Source organism: Xenopus laevis, chromosome 6L (genome assembly GCF_017654675.1).
Source record: "Xenopus laevis strain J_2021 chromosome 6L, Xenopus_laevis_v10.1, whole genome shotgun sequence".
Lineage (NCBI taxonomy): Eukaryota > Metazoa > Chordata > Amphibia > Anura > Pipidae > Xenopus > Xenopus laevis.
The window spans coordinates 52,090,678-52,096,970 of record NC_054381.1 but is presented as its reverse complement, the minus strand read 5'-3'; positions in this window follow the sequence as shown (position 1 = coordinate 52,096,970).

The following is a 6,293-nucleotide window of genomic DNA, read 5'->3' as shown; positions in this document are numbered from 1 at the left end:
TTTAGGGCTCTTACAGACGAGCGTTTTTACCTGCTTTACATTTTTCTGCGTTCAGCCGCAGGGGAGCGCAGGAATAGACGCATTACATTTTTTCCAATGGGGCTGTACTCACACAGGCGCTTGTAGGCACCGAACGCAGGTTGAGACGCAACATGCTGCATTTTTCCTGCGTTCGGCGCCTACACGCGCCTGTGTAAGTACAGCCCCATTGGAAAAAATGTAATGCCTCTATTCCCCTGCGGCTGAACGCAGAAAAATGGAACACAGGGGAGCGCAGGTAAAAACGCTCGTCTGTAAGAGCCCTTAAGGTCGCAAATAATTGAATTTGAGTTCTTAAAGGGCCAGAGTATGATAAATCTCGGAAATCAAATTTAATTTTTTTCAAAAAATCTTATCAAATTTTAACAATTACCTAGTCGAATTTGACAGTTTTGGCCATAAAAAAAACTCGAAAGTTCGGATTCAAAATTCGAATTTTCAATTCGACCATTGATAAATCTGCCCAATAATGTGGAAATATTTTACTGTGACAAGACTTTCGCTAACTTCATTGTGATATGTGGCCCCTGACTTGTCCAATTGGAATTGATTGGAAGTGCATTCACTTTCTCAGTGCTCTATAGAACTTGTGCAGAAAGCAGACAATACTCTGGCCTGTACCCTTGTAGTGAGTCAAGGAGAGAGGGACTAAACATGTCTCTAAGGCCATTAGACACCAGTGGTATATAATATATGAAATAACATATTTGCCTATAATAACCCTGATCAGTGATCAGGAAGACTAAAAATATCCATGAATATGGTTTATAATGGGCTGATGATGTTCTCTTTGGTATTGCTGAGTGGTTTCTCTATGGCACCACCACCATAGGCAGAAACTGGTAACATGCATAATGCATTTTTATCACCCTAGTTTTTCCAGAGAGCAGAGATCAAAGTGCCCAGTGACGGTGAGTATGACAAAACACTGTAAGCCATGGCTATTTAAAAATGTACTGCGTCTTTATTATTCAATGTAAATACATTGTTTTCCCCCTGCATTCTGTCTAATATTTTGTTCCCTGGACTTTTGTCACTGTTTTATTTTTCTAATCATGTTACATTATCCCATAATAGTGACACTTACAGGCAGTGAAATATACCAAATGGAGTTGCTGTGCCAGATTAATGCTATTTAGTAAAACATATATTCTAGCAAAACCTTAGCTTGTCCTGTTGTGTATTTATGATGTATTGTGTTTTCTCCTAGTCTACACAGAGGTCTCTAAAGCTTACAAGCTTAAAGATAAAAACACTGACAATGTCTGGAACTGAGCCCAATTATAAGGCTGAACATTCAGTATTTAAATGCTACATGCTATTTTATTGTAGGCCCTTTTACAGCTGCCTAGACCCTAAGGGCCCTCACTCACAGGCGTTTGAAGCTGCGTTCTGGTTTTATGCGTTCAGCCGCAGGGGAGCGCAGGAGTAGAAACTAAAATTCTTAGTACCTTAGAACCTCTAAAGTGTTTAAATTCACTCAAATGGTAGAAGTGGGAACAACATGTCCAAAGGACGAGACACCCAATGTCATTTTCAATCAGATATGCACCCGTGTTTTATTGACAGCTGAGTTTTTACACAAACAGGTCACAGAAACTAAAGACACCCAAACAGACTGGTCCACTGGAACTCTGAATCTCTCAAAAACCTAATTTTTGGAAGTGCATCAGCTACTATTTAGGGCAATTTAATGCAGGAGAAATAGACATTTAACTCAGTCTTTTAGCTTTTCTTCTCATCTGCATGAGTTCATTTTCAACTTCCTGGACAGAGAGCTCACTTATAGACCCTTCTATTTTCCATTATTTCTTCCATTTTTGAAAAAACCTCCAGTCTGTTGCCAGACACTTGTGAGCAGGGCTGGGGGGGGGACCCCTCTGCTACATGTTCACTGCAAATGGACTGTCCTGAGAATGCACCAATTTTAAGAGAGGCAGCAGACTAGGGCCATGCCTAGATATAAATCAGGAACGGTTTATAAGGTTACCATATCATGTAAAAAACATGTTCAAAAACCAGTGCAGCCCAGGAACCTGATTTTATAAGTGTCCCTGGTTTTCAAATGATCTAGCAATCTTCCAAAAGATTTAGGACATTCCCAAATGGTACGACTGCTCACCTGAAAACATTTGGAATGGTTTCAGCTTTAATGAGCATCCTACATATCTCCCATATGTATACTTGAAATCACTATAACAAGAATATACATTCTATCTATTATTGTTGAACCCTTTTACATACTAGAAAGCTTGAGCAAACAAGGTTCTAGCCATCATTACAAGTAAAGGCATGAAGTTTACACTGATACATATTGACCACATGACAACCATTAGCTGTTATACAGGTGAAAAACAATGCCCCCTGAGCAGTAGTTAGGATTGTGGCACTGCAAAAATTTTGTATGTTGTTGTTGTTGTTGTTGTGCTTGTGTGGGTTTCTCCAATACTCTGCTTTCCTCCCACACTCCAATAATATAGTTAACTAGATCTTCATGAAAGTGACCACAGTGTGTGACTATAACAGGGAGTGTAAACTCTATTAGGGCAAGGACTGAAGCAGTGGCATACCTATAGTGTGCAGAGCCCCCCTGCAGTTTCCCAGCCACCTGCATCCCACTTCCCTGGCAAAGGTAAGAGAGGGGCTCCCCCCAAGACCGCGGGGTCTGCTTCCTCTATAGTTACGCTACTGGACTGAATGATGACTAATCTCAAGTACTGTTATTCAGTAGTTAAAAGCACATTTACCCTAGGCCCAGACTGGCAATCTGCCCAATGGGCTGTTCCATTTAAGTGGGCTGGGGAAGCTGCCAAAAGGAGCCAAAGCAGAAACCGCAGAAAGGAGCCTAAACTGCAGAGAAGAATGAAGCCTAAACTGCAGAGAAGAATGAAGAAGAAAGAAGACCTGCTCCCAAATTTTAAAGGTAAGTTGAATTGAAACCCTAGCCACCAGTTTTTTTAAAAAACTTTCATGGGGAGAAGAACCTTGAACACCAATGTTTTTTTTCTTTTAATGGGGTGACCCTGGCCACCAATGTTTTTTTTATTGGGGGGGGCCTGGCCACCAATGTTATTTACGGTAAACTTGTAGAGGGGGCCTGGCGGGCCAATGTTGCATGGTTACATGTGGGCTGCTTTGTTTTTTTTTGCCAGGACTGCTTCCAGTCCAGCTAAATACAGTGGAACGTCAAAAGCTCGCAGCTTTTCAGTTTTAGCAATCGGGTCACTAGGGCCCACATTACCCTAGCAACCATGCATGAATTTGAATATGAATAACATAACATTTTAAAGGTTAATTTTTATTGCATTTTACAACAGAACAAAAATTAGAAGGAAAGAAAGTTAGGTAGAAAAGGAGGAAAGAAGAAAGGAGAGGGGAGAAGAGAAGTGGCTGAAATCATCGGTCAGTCGAGGTGGCTGGCGACTCAAGCCATGGGTTCCAAATATTCTCTAATTTTTTAGGACATCCACGTGCTAAGTAAGTGAGCTTGTACAGTTCCAATTGTGAATTAATCAGTCCAATCCATCTATTCAGAGTCGGTGGCGAAGGGCCCATCCAGTGAAGGGCAACAACTTTTTTTGCGTAAAAGAAAAGCAACCGCATCAAACACCTAGTGCTTACTCTAGGAACCACGGAGTCAAGAAGACCCAAAAGACAGGTAGCCGGGTTAAGTATCTGGGGAAGTTCCAGTTCGGTAGCCATGAAGTTCACAATTGCCCTCCAGTATCACCGGGCAATCCCACAGTAGATGTATAAAAGTAGCAACAGGAGCACCACACCTTGGGCAACTAGGCGAGGCCATTCTTCCCATTGTAAATAGTTTCTGGGGAGTGAGGTATGTTTGATGTATAATCCTAAACTGTATAAGCCTCTCTCTCACACTCTCTCACGGCACATATAAATTGTCTATGATTTCTTCCCAATCATCTGGGTCAACACGAACCCCACTACTCTCCCACTTATATTTCACCCTGGGTCTGGGATCATATCTATTAGAAATTAAGTGCTTATAGGTATTAGATAAGAGCTTGACCTTAGTGGGCTGAGCTATCAATTGTTCTATCCCTGTACATTGTAGATGCAGGGGGGGGGGGGTTGGGAACTGCACTGAGCAAAGATGGCTAATCTGGTTCTATCGGAATTCGGACAGGTCGGGCAGAGAGAGGATCTGACACAATTGAGGGAGTGTGTGAAGAGTCCCATCTGTGTATACTTGTGATAGCCGCTTCAGACCAAATTTAGTCCACGTCCCCACTTCTGAGAAGGCAGCTAGGTGCGAATAGTTACTATTACCCCATAAAGGCGAGTCTGGAGACAGAGAGGTATCAGCTTTTGTGATTTGCACAATTGCATCCCAGGCTCTCTTAGCGGCATCCATTACAGGCAATAAAGGGCCAAGATCCTTTCGGGTTCTATATAAAGCATTGTGCAAACTTTCCACAGAGGTAAGATACAGCGCCTCGATTATGGATGCCTGGTTATCAGCGTCAAACACTTTCCAACCAACTGCATGCGAGGCCTGGGAGGCAAGATATTATAGTTCATAATTGGGAGAGGTCAGTCCTAGATGATCTCGTGGAGCATTGAGGGTGGCTCTGGACAGTGTGGGCGTTTTGTTCCCCCAAATAAATTCAGATTGTGTTCGATCTATATCAAGCAACGCTTTCTTGGGTATGTGGCAGGGGGTATTACTCAGTATATAAAGAAATTTAGGAAGATAAATCATTTTGCAAATATTAATTCTTCCAATTAGCGTGAGAGGGAGTTTGGTCCAGTGTGCAAGCGTGTCCCTAAATTTGCGATGTAAGGAGTATAAGTTATGCTGCAAAAACAATGTCGGATCTTTATGCACTGTTATCCCTAGGTACTTAAAATTGTCTGTCACCTTAAGGTTACAGTCCGGGGCCATCTCTATCGGGAGTTGTCCGTCAAGGGGGAATAGTATGGACTTGTCCCAGTTGATTTGAAGGCCCGAGAACGAACCAAATTGTTTGACAATCCCAAGCACAGAAGTGAGTGATTCGTGTGGGTCTGCTAAGTACAGGAGCGTATCATCTGCATACAATGAGATCTTCTCTTCAATTGTTTTGTAGATGAGAACAATACATTTTTAGCTGTACAGAGCATTTGTTTTTTAGATTCTGTCAGTAACCTACATTTGAAAGCTTGAAAGTCAGAAGGTGGCAAATAATTGAAAAATTATAAAAAAGGGCCAATTAAAAGTTGGTTAGAATTAGCCATTCTTTAACATAATAAAAGTGAACCGCCCCCTAAAAATAGAGGAATTAAGTCTCTTATGGACATTTGTAGACTACAAAAATGAAACAGTAACACCTTTGAGAGCAAGTGAAGTACATTTTTCTTTTTTGGTTTATAATTTTATAATTAAGTGATGGTACAGTCTGTACTTGATACGACAAGAAGCAACCAGCCAGCGACAAATCTTCTTAAAATATTACCTTAATCTGGCTTTAGATAAGCTTGTGATCGGATCCCATGTGGGACTGCGCAGAACTGTCAGTTTCGGATTGTATCTATAGCCAGAGGCATTGCTCGGATAATAGGATTTTATAGCCTGGCCCGATTAAACTCAATGCCAAAAGCCAGTCAAAAGGGAATGAGCTGGCAACTAATATGTATGTCCCCATGTATGTGCACCTTTAGATACTGCCCAAACAAAGACAGAAAACACTTATATAAAAGTACAGATATTTAAAGAGAGAACACTTTTTAAAGACTGGCTAGTTGTGGTTGGTATATAATTCACACATCAGCCTGTTACTGACATTAGTAGTATGATTGAACAGCGGAGAAAGCCCTATGGTTGTTGCCTATACTGTATTTCTCCTATCAATCTAAAGATCTCCTAGAACATTAACACAGCAAATTTAACCAATATTCCCATTTTAGTTGTAGGCCAGAAATCAATTCCTTTACGTACAGTGATTGACTAGGGATATTTTTCTGTGTCAGTAAAAACAGCTAGAAGTCTACAAAATGTGCACTTGCACAAAACTGGAGAATCAAATATTAAAGCATTGAAATGAATGTCTACTATAAACATTTCTTGTGCTAGCACAAATGTATCTCTCTGTACATACAATCAGCATTGGGGGGTTCTTTCAGCTTATACTACTGTCTTAAGTCCTACATGACAAAGGGCCCACAATAAGAAAATATTCGGGTGTCAAAACCCTAGAGTGTCTTGTTACCTGGACTTTCTGTAATTTGGATCTTCATACCTTAAGTCTACT